Genomic DNA, 18,230 nt, shown 5'->3' on the forward strand with positions numbered 1-18,230 from the left:
TTATGACTTCTACCTCAAGTAAGAGCTAACTAAACAATAACATCTTTTCGCTAATAGGATCTAGTCCAGTGGAAAAAAAAATTCAACATCTTTTCAAATGAATTACTTTTTACTTGCAAGCGACTTTTAAGTCTTCAGTGGGTTTGTCATGGGCAAGTCCACTGTCCACCCATGCAGCGTAGCGCCCCACCCCCCCGGGCAAATGTTAGTCACATGCTGGAAACCTTGCAATTAATTTTCCTTTTATGAAAAAATAATAAAAACCAGGAAAATGAAATTCATGATATAATTCAGGCTTATTTACTGTAGCACTTCCTGAAACTTCGGTTAAATCTCACTTAAGCCCCCTAAAGTTAAAATGGCCCACTTAACCCCCTTGACCGTGGTTTTGTGTTCCACTTCTCCTCCCACCGTTAACGCCATCCAAAATACCGTAAAAAAAGCTGACGTGGCAGGGGCATTATGGTAAAAGCATCTACGATGGCCAATTGCTGACTGTAGTCAACATCCTACGTGGCATAGTGGACCCCACAGGCATTAAAAATCCTAATCTAAGCGACTGAGTTTGTAGAGTCTGGCAAAAGAACCCCATTCTCAGTCGATATAATTTAAGGATTAGGGTTTGGACTGTATAATCGGAGGGAGAGAGAGAGAGAGAGAGAGAGAGATTCAAACATCTGAAAAGAAGCGAATATTGCAGTGAAATCAGAAGAATCAAAATCTTGGCATTGCGAGAATATTGGATAGATTGAAAAGGACAATGACGGTGCCGAGAGAGAAATGAGGTTCTTAACCCGAGTACGGTAAGTGGCCCTTTGCTTTTGAAATGGAATCAACGAAAGCGATAGATTTATAAAGTGTGGTCCAGGTTTAAGCTTATTTATTGTCTGTTTTCTTTGTTGGGTCGGGTCCAAAGGTGTTGAGTTTGATTAGCCCGGAATAAAAAATTGTTGTGGTCTCATATGTGTTGCTATTATGTGTTCTTGTTTACTAGTTGTTTAAAGGTTGTTTTAGTGTTTTAAACATGTTAGTTGCGTTTGAATCTTGCTCCATGTCTGTTTACTGGTAGTTTGGTGGTTGTGTTGTCCTTTTTAAACTATACATATGACTAGGCAGTGGTTAAACTATACATATGACTAGGCAGTGGTTAAACTATACATATGACTAGGCAGTGATTAGAGTGTGTTTTTTTATGTTCTGTTGTGCATATGACAAAGGAATAGTCACCTTTGAAGTATACCATGGAGGTAGAATTGTTCCTCAATGAGTGGTGGTTTTATGTGGGGGGGTGGTTTCTGTTGATTATTTGGAATGATGTCTTCTGGACTACATAAATTTGTTAGAGATATATGCGTATGCAAAAGAGCTTGGGCACCATGACCAAGTGGTTGTGATAGGGATACAAAATGGTAAAAAAAAGGTATGTATAGATAGTGATGCTCAACTACTTGATTGGTGTAATTTGGTGCCTCCTAGCTTTCAAAGAGTGATTTTCATTTACTTGGAACACCCTACTGTTATTGATGTGGATGAATCTGTAGTGGTTTGGAGGGAGAGGGGTCCTATTGCAAGAAACCTAACTGCTAAATTTGAACAGTCTGGTTATAAGGGTATGTATGAGGAGGATGAGGAGGATGGCATTGTTGTTAATGATAAGGATGAGGGTGATGAAGGTACTATTCCTGAGGCTATACATGTGGAGGAAGAGGGTGATGAATGTACTATTCCTGAGTGTACAAATGTGGCTGAGGATAGGCATGAAGGTACTATTCCTGATGGTATAAATGTGGTTGACGAGGGTGATGAAGGCACTGTTCCTGAGGGTATAAATGTGGATGAGGAGAGTGATGAAGAAACTGTTCCGGATGGTATAAATGTGGAGGATGAGACTATATGAAGAGGGAGAGAATGACAAAAGGGCTGAAAATGAGAGTGAGGACAGTGAAGACCCTAAATTTTATGACACTGCTTATGAGCAAAGTGAAGATGAACAATGCTTGCTAGAGAATGATGATACAGCATTTGACAACTATGTTGACCACAATGCTCCAAACATTGATCCAGCTGCAGATGAAGGAGAGAAATCAGATGATATGTCTATAAGTGATGTTAATAGCTTGGATAGTAGCTCATGTGATGAGGTAGATTTGCCTATGAGAAAAAGGAAGAGGAAACTGCCCAAGTTTGAAAATTTTAGGCCTAAAACAGATTTGAATAACCCAATCTTTAAGCTTGGTATAAGATTTCCCAGTGTCTATGTATTTAGAAAAACAGTGAGAAACTATTCAGTGTTCAACAGAATGAAGATTAAGTTCTCCAAGAATGATAAAGATAAGGTTAGAGCAGTTTGTGATGGGATCAAGAATGGAAAATGTCCATGGTTTGTTTATGTCTCAGCTGTAAATGGAAGTAGCATGGTTCAAATTAAGAGTTACGAAGAGGAGCACACTTGTGGGACTGTTGAACACAATGTCCATGCTAACTCATCATGGTTAGCAGAGAGGTATGCTACACAGCTGTCTAGAATAATAAATTGGGATGTAGGAGCTTTTAAGGAAATGGTGAATGAAGATCTATGTGTCATAGCTTCAAGATCACAGCTATACAGAGCAAGGCAAAAGGCAACTGCTGTAAGTGAAGGGACTTACACAAAACAGTTTGAGACTCTTTGGGATTATGTTGAGGAGCTAAAAAGACAAATGTGGGAACTAGTGTAAAAATTAAGTCCAATTTGGAGGGTGACAAATCTATATTTGAACACAATGTCCATGCTAACTCATCATGGTTAGCAGAGAGATATGTTACACAGCTGTCTAGAATAATAAATTGGGATGTATGAGCTTTTAAGGAAATGGTGAATGAAGATCTATGTGTCATAGTTTCAAGATCACAGCTATATAAAGCAAGGCAAAAGGCAACTGTTGTAAGTGAGGGGACTTACCCAAAACAGTTTGAGACTCTTTGGGATTATGTTGAGGAGCTAAAAAAGACAAATGTGGGAACTACTGTAAAGATTAAGTCTAATTTGGAGGGTGACAAATCCATATTTGAAAGGATTTATATATGCTTGGCAGCTACAAAGAAAGGATTTATTGATGCTTTGAGGCCAGTTGTTGGTTTGGATACTTGTCACATCAAAGGGCAACACCATGGCAATTACTATCTGATGTTGGTGTTGATCCTAACAACAGGATGTATCCAATAGCTTATGCAGTGGCAGAGGCTGAGAATTATGCAACTTGGACTTGGTTTTTGGAACTCTTAGCTGTTGATCTTGGCATTGAAAATAGCAATGGGTATGTGTTCATTACTGATAGACAAAATGGCTTAATTGATGCAGAGGGTGACATGTTCCCAAACTCTGAGCATAGGCATTGCCTTAAACATCTGCATGCCAATTTTATACTTGCTGGCCATAGAGGATTAGTTCTGAAACAACATATGGAGGCTGCTGCAAGAAGTACAACTATACCTTGGTTTCAAGCAGAGATGAAAAAGCTCCAAGATTTGTCAGGACCAGCTTTTGATTGGTTGTCAAGGCTTGATCCAATGCAGTGGTGTAGATCGCACTTCAGAACACACTCAAGGTGTGACATTCTCTTGAATAACATGTGTAAGGCATTCAACAAGTCTATCCTTGATGCTAGAGACAAGCCTATTATAACAATGCTTGAGATGATCAGGTATTATATCATGTTGTTGACGGCAACTAGAAGAGAAGTTATGGACAAATGGGCTCATGATGTGGGGCCAATAGTTTTTGCAACTCTTGAGAAACTTAAGAAGCAGTCAGCCTGGTGCATTCCAAGACTTGCTTGGGAGAGCAAATATGAGGTTAAGTGTTTTGGAGACACTCTGGTGGTAGTTGATTTAAGAAACAGAAGTTGTTCATGTAGGCAATAGGATCTAATTGGGATCCCATGTAAGCATGCTTGTGCTGCCATTGGGCAGTTAAATGGCAATCACATCAGCTATGTCCATGATTATTACAAAAAAGAGGCTTTCATGAAAGCTTACAAACCCATAGTTCATCTAATGGCAAGCCAAGACTTGTGGGCTAAAACAAATTTCCTATATTTGCTGCCACCTAAGTTTCATAAGCAGCAAGAGAGGCCAAAGAAAATCAAGATTAGCTCAGCCAGTGAACCATCTCCAAGCTCTAATCCTAAAGATAAACAATTGCCAATGTATACTTTGAAAATCAAGTGTTCCATATGCAAGCAACCATGCCATAATAAGAGGAAATGTCCAAGGGTAAATTAAGCAGGGAGTAGCAGCCAGGTATATTCAAAGCATGTGATTTTAAAAGTTCTGTATGTTTGGCATTCTGATATGGATTTCCCAATGATGTTTGTTGGCCAGGTACCATCACAAAGGCAAAAGAAGACAGCACATCAAGGCAACACATCAACTCGAAGAATTACAAGACAATCAAGGCAGAAACAAGCATCATCTTCTACACAATCAAGGCAAAAACAACCAGTAAGTTGGGTTTCTTTTATTTAAGTAACATTATGGAACTCTTTATTTGTAGATATTAATCCAAAAGCAGCCATGTTAATCTAACTCTGCCACAATTTTCAGATCATATCAAAGGCTTAAAAAAAAGCAAAAAAAATCACCAAGCATCTCAGTTTGAACAACCATCTCAAGCATCTCAGTTTGAACAAGCCTCTCAAGCTTCTCAGTTTGAACAAGCCTCTCAAGCTTCTCAGTTTGAACAAGCATCTCAAGCTTCTCAGTTTGAACAAGCCTTCCAGTCTCAAGAACCAAATTCGTCTCGACCTTTACAAGTTTCCCCACAAATGAAAGTTAGGTTTAAGTCTCCAGCTAAGAGGAAAGCCTTGGCAAAGTTTAAGCCATGGAGATATTGAAAATCTCTCCTCTATTTTGATGTTTTGCTGTGTCTTGGTGAACACATATGTTTTTGGGTAGAAACTGTCTGTTTGGTATTTTATTGTCTACTTTGTTTTTGGATACAAACTGTTTGGCATGGTCATTGATTAAATAGGTGCATATTTAGTGTACGGGTGCATATGAGGTCTTTTGTATTTTGTTTTGGCCTTGCCATTGTTTAAACATGTGCTTAGAAAATCTTTTGAGTTATGTACAAGACTATGTACAAGTTATGTACAAGTTATTAATCAATGGCAATTGGAAAGCTCTTAAAGGTTTTAAGAATTAGTGGTTCTTACAAAAGTGTTTAGTCTTAACCATTACAAAAGGGCTTTGAAACAATTACATTTGCAAAATGCTACAACCATTACATAAGACTCTCATCTACCTAAATTGTCATTCAACTAGGTATATTACACAACATTACCTAACTTTCACACATACCACATTGCCTAACTTTCAAACATACCAATTGCCTAACTTACATTACACAACATTGCCAAACCAAACCATAAACACAAAGGCCTAAGAAATAAACAGAGCAATCCATAACTTCTTCTCTCTTGCTCTCGCACGCCCAATATGATCTTCAACTTCTCTCTTTGTCCTCAGCAGCCAAGCCATCATAGCTCTCTCACGGGAAGGCATTTCAATATCAACCCATACAAAAAACCCACAACCGTTTTTCCTCCTCTGCATTCAAACAACAATTCCATCACATTCTCACAATTTTTTGTCCAATTTTAGATAAAATAGCAAATCCAAAACCTACCTCTGACTTTGGAGACACAAAGAACCTCCGAAGTGGGTTGGACTCTGTCCAAGAAGTCTACAACCGAGCAAGCCTCTCACAATAGCAATGAGGTGCAGCAATGGCAAGCTCCTCTCCTCATAGAGGTTCTTTCCTCATCTTCACACCCTTTAATCGAAGAAAGATGGAGAGATTTTTCTCTGGGGAACCTTAAATCCTTCAAATGGTGGGAAGTAATTTTTCTGGGTTTAAAAACTCTATTATTGAAGAAGAAGAGAGAGGATTGTAATCTGGGGTCCGCTTCACCCCCTTTAGTCGCTTAGATTAGGATTTTCAACTCCTGTGGAGTCCACTATGCCACGTAGGATGCTGACTACGGTCAGCAATTGGTCACCGTGGGTGCTTTTACCATAATACCCCTTCCGCGTCAGCTTTTCTTTATGGTCTTTTGGATGGCATTAGTGGTTTGGGGGGAGGTGTAACACCCCGACTCCAAATTAAATGATTATTTTAATCAATTTTTATAAAATTACGAATTTACCCTTGGGATAGGGGTAAATTGGTCACTTTCTTCTTCGGAAGGATTTTGGGACCACGAGTGGCATTTCTGAGAAGATGGTACTGAGACGAATTCATAGACACGCGGTAGGCTTGAATCGGGGTTGTAACGAAAAAGTTACGGGCAAAATAGTGTCAGTGGCAAACTTGTAAATATTTCAAAAAGTTTGGTAAAAATCAGATTTTCACCTCAGCTCTCTCTCTCTTCGTGCGCGACACTCTCTCTCTCCTCAATCTCTCTCTCTCTCCCCGACGTTCACTCTCTCTCTCCTCGGCTTGCCCAGTTCCGGCCACAGCAGGACCCGAGATCGGTCCCGTTCGACTCGTCTCGTCGCCCCGGTCAAGCTCCGCCCGTTTTCCCCGTCGGAAACCAAGGATTCCGGCCGCGAGCTCGACGATTTTAAACCGAAGCCTTCCAGCCGTCGCGCCGCCGCCTCCGCCGCCCAAACCCGGTGATTGAGGTATGATTTCACTTCCATTTTCCGAGTTCTAGCTGATGTTGGTATAGGTTTTGATTGATTTCGAGTTTGGAAAACCGATTAGAAATCTAGGTTTTGGGCCGAATTTCAACATGAAATTCCGGCCAGTTGCCGGCCGAATTGGAGCTTCTCGTAGTTGAATGAAGTGATCCTGACCTCGAGTAGAAGCTAGGGTAGGAAGGGTGAGCTCGGGTGTGGAGTTTTTCCGTCACCGGAATTACTCTGCACACCCACGCGCTGCCGGCGCGTGTGGCGGCGCGTGGGCGAGTCTGGCGAGGATGTAAATTGACCCGATGAGATCCTTAGGTTGTCACGAGCGCATAGGAATTCGCGGATCTCGATTCGGATGTCGTTTGGCTATCGAACGGATTTTCGCATATTATGCGTTATCCGAGTTCGATAGGTTCCGACTGTTAGATCTTTCCCAATTTAAAATATGTTGTTCTAGGTATTCCTAGGACCGTATGGGACTTCACGAATTCTGAATCGGAGCCCCGGATGTTCCGATGCAAAAATGCAAAGTTTGCGGGTTAGCAATAACCGTAAAATCGTGAACGCTTCCTAAACCTGTAATCGGACCTTAGGATACCATCTTCGACGTGCACGTATGGGAATTTGGGGAGTTAAGCAATTAATTTGTGATTTCCGCTTGGACGTGGTTTTTATATTAATTAACGGTTCGTATTTCGAAATAGGTATTTCGACTGCACGCTCGCAACAAGCAGGACCTTCACGTGGTCAGGCAGCGAGGGAATATTTGTGAGTGGACTTTGTTTTAACCATATGCCTGGTTTTAATTAATGAAAGATTTTGCATAATGTTTTAATGGATTCTGGATTTTTATATGTCTTATGCATGGATAAATTCTGATGGGTGTATAGCAATTGGCAATATATTGTGAAATTGGCATTTTTGGGTTTTGTGAGTGTATTTTATATGTGGATTGTGGGGAGGTATATTTTGATATATTCTTTTTAGATGAGATATTTGGGTTGTTGGAGGGTGTTATGGAAGAGTGTGTTTAGAGAGGAGTTGTGGGATTACACTACGTAAGTACCTTCCCCAGTTACTAGTCTCACTCGCGGCGTTGGATGTTCCGGCGGGTGAGACACTTTCCGTATGCGGCGTTGGATGTTCTGGCGTACGGAAAGATTGTGTATAGAGTTTAGGGTCATCACCATGGCGTTGGATGTTCCGGTGTGTGATGATCCAGTCTGCGCGCGTAGGACATAGTTTGAGAGCTACACATGGCGTTGGATGTTCCGGTGTGGGAGCTTTGGAGTTTCGTCCCCCGGTTGGACCCCTCATCCCTAGACGCAGGATAGCACCTGGAAATCCTGCGGACTAGTCAAACGATCCCCCAGTTGGATTGTTTTCCCCGGTACCTAGGTGGTGTGACGAGTATACCGTATAGTTATTTATAGTTAATTATATATATATATATATTCTTTTTATGTGTATTTATTGAATAGGTATAGTTGAGTGTGAAAGGAATTGGAGTGTGTTTAATAGTTGACAGGAGTGGTGAGTTTGAGAGAATGTGGTTCTTTTTTTTTGAAGGAGAAAACTGATGTTTTTAGATGAGTTTTACTGAAGCATGTTTTGAGTAATTTCTTATTGAATTGTGAACCTGCATGACTCGAGCATTATTTTTACTTGGTGGGGTTATTATGTTGTTTTTAACTACAAACCTGGTTTTTGTCCACTCACATGTTTTCTGTTTTGCGCCCCCCAGCCAGTAGTTGCGCCTGGAAGTGCAAGTGGTGTACGAAAGCGGATTCGGTGCACCCTTCTAATTAGGATCTGTGTAAATTCTTCTACTCAACTGTACTTGTAATCTAAATTCAGTAGATGCTCTGTATTGCCATGGTAGATTTTACTTGTGAGGCCGGAGGCCACTCTAGTATGAATTATGTATGTGTGAAAGCATGCTGCTGGTTGGGATTAGTATTACTGTGTGTTGCAGGTTGAATAAATTTTGTTGGGATTGTTTAGATTGCAGGGGAGACTCTGCCAAATTTTTGTTAGAAAGTCTCAATTATTTAGTAGGTGGGCCCGGCATCGGGATGATGTCGGGATCAAGACGGGGTCCGCCTCGGTCTTGGGGAAATTCCAGGGCGGGTCTTGTCAGCTTGGTATCAGAGCATTAGGTTCATTTTCCTTCGACTATTGCACTTTTGCTGCATTGTTGATCTAATGATTTCATGATTTCTTTGTGTAGAATCATGTCAGCTCGCAGAGCTAGAACAAGAGGCCGTGGGCAGAGATGGGGGCCGAATCCTCCACCTCCATCTCCATCACCCCCTCCTTCACCACCACTACCTTCACCTTCACCTTCACCACCTCCACCTACTGGAGATAATGCTTTGGATTTGAGGCATGTGCTCAGTCAGTTTACTCATACAATGGCTACAGCCTTACGGGGAAGGCGTGGTACGGAAAGTTCGGAAATTAAGAGAGTTAAGGAACTTGGAGCTAAAGAATTCCTGGGTAGTACAGATCCGGCAGAAGCAGAATTATGGATTACCGACGTGGAGAGAATCTTTGATGTCCTGGAATGCCCAGCTGAGGATAGAGTCCGTTTGGCCACCTTTCTACTCAAGGGAAATGCGTATCATTGGTGGAAAGCAGTAAAAAGGGGTTATGAAAATCCGGCTGCTATAAATTGGGAAGAATTTCAACGAGTATTTTCAGATCAGTTTTACCCACCTTCTTATAAACAGGCAAAGAAGTCAGAGTTTCTCTATCTGAAACAGGGGTCTATGTCAGTAGTGGAATATGAACACAAATTTAATGAGCTGTCCAGGTTTGCTCCCGAGTTGGTGGCTACAGAGGAAGACAGATGTAGACGCTTTGAGGAAGGTTTATGGTGGGAAATTCAGGCAGTTGTTACCGCTAGCACCTATCCAAATATGAGGGCTTTGGCTCAGGCAGCAGCAAGGGTGGCAAGGAAACTTGGTGGGAATGTTGGTAGGCGCCATAGGGATGCACCAGGAATTGGTGGGCCCAGTCAGGGTCCATCAAAGAGGGGAGGATCTAGTTCCAGTTCGGCTAGTGGAGGATGGTCAGGAGGACGGGGATCTAGTTCTAGCAGTAGGAGATCTGGTTCTCGTTCGGCTTGGACTCAGTATTCGGGACCACAGTCTGTAGCTAGCACAGCCAGGGCTCCTTCTAGGTACACTGGGTTGACATGTTTTCATTGTGGGCAAGTTGGGCATATTGCGAAGGATTGTCCCAGTTACACTCAGGGAGGTGGATCAAGCCAGAGTAGTAGCCTGACATGCTACTTTTGTGGGCAAGTAGGACATACTAAGAGAAACTGCCCAATTATACTCCAGAATGATGCAATGAATCAGGGAACTGGGGCCCAGCTGGGGCAAGGTATCTTGGGTCAGAATCAGAATCAGGGTGGTGTTTCTTCCTCTGCAGCGGGGTCATCCAGTAGTAGGGCATCGTCATCTTCTAGAGGCAGAGGTGGTAGGCAATTAAGGGGTCAACCTGGGCGCTCCACTACTCAGGCCCGTGTGTTCTCCATGTCTCAGCAGGAAGCCTATGCTACCCCGGACGTGATTACTGGTATGATTCCGATTTTTGGTTATCTTGCACGTGTTTTAATTGACCCGGGGGCCACACACTCTTTTGTAGCACACAATTTCATACCGTATGTCAGTATTAGACCCACACCTATGACAGGGAGCTTTAGTATTTCCCTACCTACGGGAGAAGTCTTATACGCAGATCGGATATTCAGAAATTGTTTTGTCCAAGTAGATGATGCATGGTTGGAAGCAAATTTAATTCCTTTAGACTTGGTGGATTTGGATATTATTTTGGGGATGGATTGGCTGGAGAAACATCATGCTTCAGTGGATTGTTATCGGAAGGAAGTAACGTTTCGAAGTCCAGGGCAACCTAGAGTTACCTTCCGTGGGGAGCGTAGAGTTCTCCCTACTTGTCTAATCTCTGCTATTACAGCCAAGAAGTTACTCCAGAAGGGATGTGAGGGGTATTTGGCGCACATCATTGATACTCGAGAGATCACCCTAAATCTGGAAGATATTCCTGTTGTTTGTGATTTTCCTGATGTCTTTCCAGATGATCTCCCTGGTTTACCCCCTGAAAGGGAAATCGAGTTCACTATTGAACTTCTTCCGGGCACCAACCCTATTTATCTAACCCCCTATAGGATGGCACCAGCTGAACTTCGGGAGTTGAAGATTCAATTACAGGAGTTAGTAGATCTTGGGTTCATCAGACCCAGTGTTTCACCGTGGGGTGCACCTGTATTGTTTGTGAGGAAGAAAGATGGAACCATGAGGTTATGTATTGATTACCGGCAGCTGAATAAGGTGACGATACGTAACCGGTACCCTTTGCCTCGGATTGATGATCTGTTTGATCAGTTGAAGGGTGCTAAGTATTTTTCTAAGATCGATTTGAGATCAGGATACCACCAGTTGAGGATCAGGGAAGAGGATATTCCTAAGACCGCATTCAGAACACGGTATGGACATTATGAATTTCTGGTGATGCCGTTTGGGCTGACAAATGCTCCAGCAGCGTTTATGGATCTCATGAACAGAGTGTTCCGACCCTACTTGGATCACTTTGTGATTGTATTCATCGACGATATCTTGGTGTACTCCCAGACTTTGGAAGGGCATAAGAAGCATCTGAGGTTGGTATTGAGAACCTTGAGAAGGAAGCAGCTTTATGCTAAATTTAGTAAGTGTCAGTTCTGGCTGGACAGAGTGGTATTTCTGGGACATGTAATTTCAGCTGAAGGGATTTATGTGGATCCACAGAAAGTTGAAGCTATTGTGAACTGGGTACAACCCACCAGTGTGACAGAAATACGGAGTTTTCTAGGATTGGCAGGCTACTATCGTCGATTTGTGGAAGGGTTTTCTTCGATAGCAGCACCTCTCACACGGTTGACAAAGAAAGATGTTGCATATGAGTGGACGGAAGAATGTGAACAAAGTTTTAAAGAATTAAAGAAGCGATTAACCACTGCACCTGTTTTGGCTCTTCCAGATAATGCAGGAAATTTTGTGATCTACAGTGATGCATCTTTGCGAGGCTTGGGATGTGTTCTGATGCAACATGATCGGGTGATTGCTTATGCCTCGAGGCAACTCAAGAAGCATGAGCAAAATTATCCAGTTCATGATCTGGAACTTGCCGCTGTAGTGTTCGCTCTTAAGATTTGGCGGCATTATTTGTATGGTGAGACGTGTCAGATTTTCACTGATCATAAAAGTCTCAAGTACTTTTTCACTCAAAAGGAGCTTAATATGAGACAACGACGTTGGTTGGAATTGATAAAGGATTATGACTGCACAATTGAGTATCATCCAGGCCGAGCTAATGTGGTAGCAGATGCACTGAGTAGGAAGACTACGGGAAGTTTGGCTCATCTCAGAACGGCATATCTTCCGTTGTTAGTGGAACTACGGAAAGATGGTGTGGGACTGGAAATGGCGCAACAGGGAGGATTACTTGCTAGTTTGCATGTGAGACCCATTTTGGTGGAGCGGATAATTGAAGCCCAGTTGGGAGACCCAACACTTTGTAGAATAAGGGGAGAAGTAGAAAGTGGTTCGCGGAAAGATTATGCAATAAGGGGAGATGGGGCGTTGGTAACAGGAACTCGCCTCTGTGTACCTAAGAATGATTATCTGAAAAGAGAAATCCTGGAGGAAGCTCACTGTTCCACTTACACTATGCATCCAGGAAGCACCAAGATGTATCGAACCCTACGGGAGTATTACTCATGGCCGCATATGAAGGGAGATATTGCCAAGTATGTGAGTAGATGCTTGATTTGTCAACAAGTGAAAGCGGAGCGACAGAAACCTTCCGGACTTATGCAACCGCTTCCAATTCCTGAATGGAAGTGGGAGCACATTACCATGGATTTCGTTTTCAAGCTTCCACGTACTCCCAATGGACATGATGGAATTTGGGTGATAGTGGATAGACTCACCAAGTCCGCCCATTTCCTACCTGTTAAGGAAACTTATTCTCTGACAAAATTGGCAAAACTTTTTGTGGACGAGATTGTGAGGTTACATGGAGCACCTGTGTCCATTGTATCGGACAGGGATGCCCGATTTACTTCTCGATTCTGGAAGTGTTTGCAGGAAGCTATGGGTACTAGGTTGCGGTTTAGCACAGCTTTTCACCCCCAGACTGATGGACAATCAGAAAGAACTATTCAGACTTTGGAGGATATGTTGAGGTCGTGTGTACTGCAGATGAAAGATTCATGGGATACTCACCTTGCCTTGGTGGAATTTGCATACAATAACAGTTATCATGCGAGTATAAAGATGGCTCCTTATGAGGCGTTGTATGGGAGACAGTGTAGGACTCCTATGTGTTGGAACGAAGTGGGAGATAAGAAATTAGAAAAAGTGGAAAGTATCCGAGCAACAACCGAAAAAGTGAAGATCATTAAAGAAAAGCTGAAGATCGCACAAGACCGACAGAAGAGTTATGCAGATAATAGGTCCAAAGATCTCGAATTTGCAGTTGGGGATTGGGTGTTCCTGAAGTTATCTCCTTGGAAGGGTGTGATGAGATTCGGAAAACGTGGGAAATTAAGCCCTCGTTATATTGGACCCTATGAGATTACTGAACGCATCGGACCGGTTGCTTATAGACTTGCATTACCTGCAGAACTATCTCGGGTGCATGATGTGTTCCATGTATCTATGTTTCGGAAGTATATGCCAGACCCTTCTCACGTTTTAGAATATCCACCTGTGGAGTTGGAAGAAGATTTGTCATTTGAGGAGCAACCTGTGCAAATTCTAGATAGGAAAGAACAACAGTTGCGCTCTAGATCCATTCCAGTAGTGAAGGTTCTGTGGAGAAGCCAAACTGTGGAAGAAGCTACATGGGAGCCTGAGACACAAATGAGGGTCAAGTACCCTCATCTTTTCCATTGACAGGTACGTGAATTTCGGGGACGAAATTTTCTTTAAGGAGGGTAGATTGTAACACCCCGACTCCAAATTAAATGATTATTTTAATCGATTTTTATAAAATTACGAATTTACCCTTGGGATAGGGGTAAATTGGTCACTTTCTTCTTCGGAAGGATTTTGGGACCACGAGTGGCATTTCTGAGAAGATGGTACTGAGACGAATTCATAGACACGCGGTAGGTTTGAATCGGGGTTGTAACGAAAAAGTTACGGGCAAAATAGTGTCAGTGGCAAACTTGTAAATATTTCAAAAAGTTTGGTAAAAATCAGATTTTCACCTCAGCTCTCTCTCTCTTCGCGCGCGACACTCTCTCTCTCCTCAGTCTCTCTCTCTCTCCCCGACGTTCACTCTCTCTCTCCTCGGCTTGCCCAGTTCCGGCCACGGCAGGACCCGAGATCGGTCCCGTTCGACTCGTCTCGTCGCCCCGGTCAAGCTCCGCCCGTTTTCCCCGTCGGAAACCAAGGATTCCGGCCGCGAGCTCGACGATTTTAAACCGAAGCCTTTCAGCCGTCGCGCCGCCGCCTCCGCCGCCCAAACCCGGTGATTGAGGTATGATTTCTCTTCCATTTTCCGAGTTCTAGCTGATGTTGGTATAGGTTTTGATTGATTTCGAGTTTGGAAAACCGATTAGAAATCTAGGTTTTGGGCCGAATTTCAACATGAAATTCCGGCCAGTTGCCGGCCGAATTGGAGCTTCTCGTAGTTGAATGAAGTGATCCTGACCTCAAGTAGAAGCTAGGGTAGGAAGGGTGAGCTCGGGTGTGGAGTTTTTCCGTCACCGGAATTACTCTGCACACCCACGCGCTGCCAGCGCGTGTGGCGGCACGTGGGCGAGTCTGGCGAGGATGTAAATTGACCCGATGAGATCCTTAGGTTGTCACGAGCGCATAGGAATTCGCGGATCTCGATTCGGATGTCGTTTGGCTATCGAACGGATTTTCGCATATTATGCGTTATCCGAGTTCGATAGGTTCCGACCGTTAGATCTTTCCCAATTTAAAATATGTTGTTCTAGGTATTCCTAGGACCGTATGGGACTTCACGAATTCTGAATCGGAGCCCCGGATGTTCCGATGCAAAAATGCAAAGTTTGCGGGTTAGCAATAACCGTAAAATCGTGAACGCTTCCTAAACCTGTAATCGGACCTTAGGATACCATCTTCGACGTGCACGTATGGGAATTTGGGGAGTTAAGCAATTAATTTGTGATTTCCGCTTGGACGTGGTTTTTATATTAATTAACGGTTCGTATTTCGAAATAGGTATTTCGACTGCACGCTCGCAACAAGCAGGACCTTCACGTGGTCAGGCAGCGAGGGAATATTTGTGAGTGGACTTTGTTTTAACCATATGCCTGGTTTTAATTAATGAAAGATTTTGCATAATGTTTTAATGGATTCTGGATTTTTATATATCTTATGCATGGATAAATTCTGATGGGTGTATAGCAATTGGCAATATATTGTGAAATTGGCATTTTTGGGTTTTGTGAGTGTATTTTATATGTGGATTGTGGGGAGGTATATTTTGATATATTCTTTTTAGATGAGATATTTGGGTTGTTAGAGGGTGTTATGGAAGAGTGTGTTTAGAGAGGAGTTGTGGGATTACACTACGTAAGTACCTTCCCCAGTTACTAGTCTCACTCGCGGCGTTGGATGTTCCGGCGGGTGAGACACTTTCCGTATGCGGCGTTGGATGTTCCGGCGTACGGAAAGATTGTGTATAGAGTTTAGGGTCATCACCATGGCGTTGGATGTTCCGGTGTGTGATGATCCAGTCTGCGCGCGTAGGACATAGTTTGAGAGCTACACATGGCGTTGGATGTTCCGGTGTGGGAGCTTTGGAGTTTCGTCCCCCGGTTGGACCCCTCATCCCTAGACGCAGGATAGCACCTGGAAATCCTGCGGACTAGTCAAACGATCCCCCAGTTGGATTGTTTTCCCCGGTACCTAGGTGGTGTGACGAGTATACCGTATAGTTATTTACAGTTAATTATATATATATATATTCTTTTTATGTGTATTTATTGAATAGGTATAGTTGAGTGTGAAAGGAATTGGAGTGTGTTTAATAGTTGACAGGAGTGGTGAGTTTGAGAGAATGTGGTTCTTTTTTTTTGAAGGAGAAAACTGATGTTTTTAGATGAGTTTTACTGAAGCATGTTTTGAGTAATTTCTTATTGAATTGTGAACCTGCATGACTCGAGCATTATTTTTACTTGGTGGGGTTATTATGTTGTTTTTAACTGCAAACCTGGTTTTTGTCCACTCACATGTTTTCTGTTTTGCGCCCCCCAGCCAGTAGTTGCGCCTGAAAGTGCAAGTGGTGTACGAAAGCGGATTCGGTGCACCCTTCTAATTAGGATCTGTGTAAATTCTTCTACTCAACTGTACTTGTAATCTAAATTCAGTAGATGCTCTGTATTGCCATGGTAGATTTTACTTGTGAGGCCGGAGGCCACTCTAGTATGAATTATGTATGTGTGAAAGCATGCTGCTGGTTGGGATTAGTATTAATGTGTGTTGCAGGTTGAATAAATTTTGTTGGGATTGTTTAAATTGCAGGGGAGACTCTGCCAAATTTTTGTTAGAAAGTCTCAATTATTTAGTAGGTGGGCCCGGCATCGGGATGATGTCGGGATCAAGACGGGGTCCGCCTCGGTCTTGGGGAAATTCCGGGGCGGGTCTTGTCAGGAGGGGGGGAGTGGAACACAAAACCACGGTCAAGGGGGTTAAGTGGGCCATTTTAACTTTGGGAGGGTTAAGTCATATTTGACCGAAGTTTTAGAGAGTGCTATAGTATAATTAATTAATAAACAAAGGCAGGCCAGTACGAGAAAAACTTACTTCATTGAGAAGATCAACACAAGCTTTAAGTGATCTGCCTCCACTATTGCAACCCTTCAAATAAAAAGTAAAAAAAATTCGGGACTGATCAGATGAGAGCTCTCATGAAAGGAAGAAGGAAAATCATAAGTTTAGCTTGCAAAACCACTCCATGTTATTGGTATTACTGGCAACAAACAACACGTTTTGAAGGAAGAAAAGAAAAAAAAAAATCCCACATGAAAAATCTGATGGGTTAGGGTGGGATTTGAGATATGGTTTGGTATTTTTACTTCCCACTAAAAAATCTCACGGAATTCCACATTTAAAAAAAAAAAAACTTTCAAAATTAACAAGTTTTTTAATACCATAAAACTTTTTGTTACTTGTTCAAAGTCTTGATTGAATACCACTAGATTTGGCCACTTTCTTTTATAAATCCTAATAGTCTTAATGGAAACCACAAGACTTGTTTAGATCATTTAAAAGTTTTAATTAAATACCATAAAATTTATTTATCATAAAATAGTCTTTTAAAATTCCAATTGAATACACCGCCTAAATATAGAAGCTCGAAATCCAATGGCTAGTAAGGGAGAAAAGATTCGTGTTGAAGTGGTTTTTTCTTGATTGGTTGAGTTTTGGATTGGCTTTGCAAGATTAGCTGTTTTCTTGAATATAATATGAGATAGGACCTAAATTTGTATGCCCTCGTTTCATTTTTCAATATATTCATGTGGCTTTCTTTGTAGATTTTGATTGATTACGTTTGTATAGTTAAAACAAGTACCTGTTTACATAATTCAAACAAATAATGGTGATCGTCATATATATTTAATGATATCTCTTGGTGCTTTTAGGTTGTCTGCCATTTGCTGTTTTTTTCTTTTCTATATTTTTTGTTTTTTTGTGTTTTTGTGTTTTTTTTTGCGAAAGTTCTATATTATTTGTTAGTTGGTGGTTCTTGACTTTGTCTTAAGACCAAACATAAAAAATCAAATTAAAAATTAAAAATTTGTCCCAATGAGCTGAAAATTCTGACAAACACTAAGATTCTGACAAAAATATTTTAGCCGCTATTGAAAAAAAAATGGATGGTGACAACAAAATTACTATAAAATGGTGGTGGTGGTCCTCTATCTCTCCTCTATCTTTGCATGGCTTAGTATAAGGGAAAAGAGTCGTGCTCAAGTGGTTTGTTGCCTTGTTTTTTCTCGGTTGCTTGAGTTTCGGATTTGCAAGATCTGTTTTTTTATTGAATTGAATATGACATGAGATTGGACCTAAACTGGTGTTTGATAAGGACTGAAATGTTGTTTGCATGTATGGCCCTCGTTTCATTTTTCAATTCATGTGGCTTTCTGTCTTGCTTTTGAGTGCCTTATTAGTGATTGATTACGTTTGTATAGTTACATACAAGTTACATAATTCGAACAAATAATGGTGATCACAAACATGGGCTTGGTCAAGTTGGCTAGAGTAGATGTACTCTCCATTCGGCATCCGAGTTCGAATTCTCTTCCTCGTAGTTTAGACTAGATTAAAGTAAAATATCATGTCTATAAAATTAAAATTAAAATAATGGTGACAATATATATTCAATGATATATCTCTTGGTTTTTTTATATATTATTTTTCAGCCTGGTGGTTCTTGATTTTGTTTTTCTAGGCTGCCGGGTCCCCTTGTCATAAGTCAGACATGGCACGAAAATGTTGTTAGAA

This window comes from Prunus persica, chromosome G3 (assembly GCF_000346465.2).
Source record: "Prunus persica cultivar Lovell chromosome G3, Prunus_persica_NCBIv2, whole genome shotgun sequence".
NCBI lineage: Eukaryota > Viridiplantae > Streptophyta > Magnoliopsida > Rosales > Rosaceae > Prunus > Prunus persica.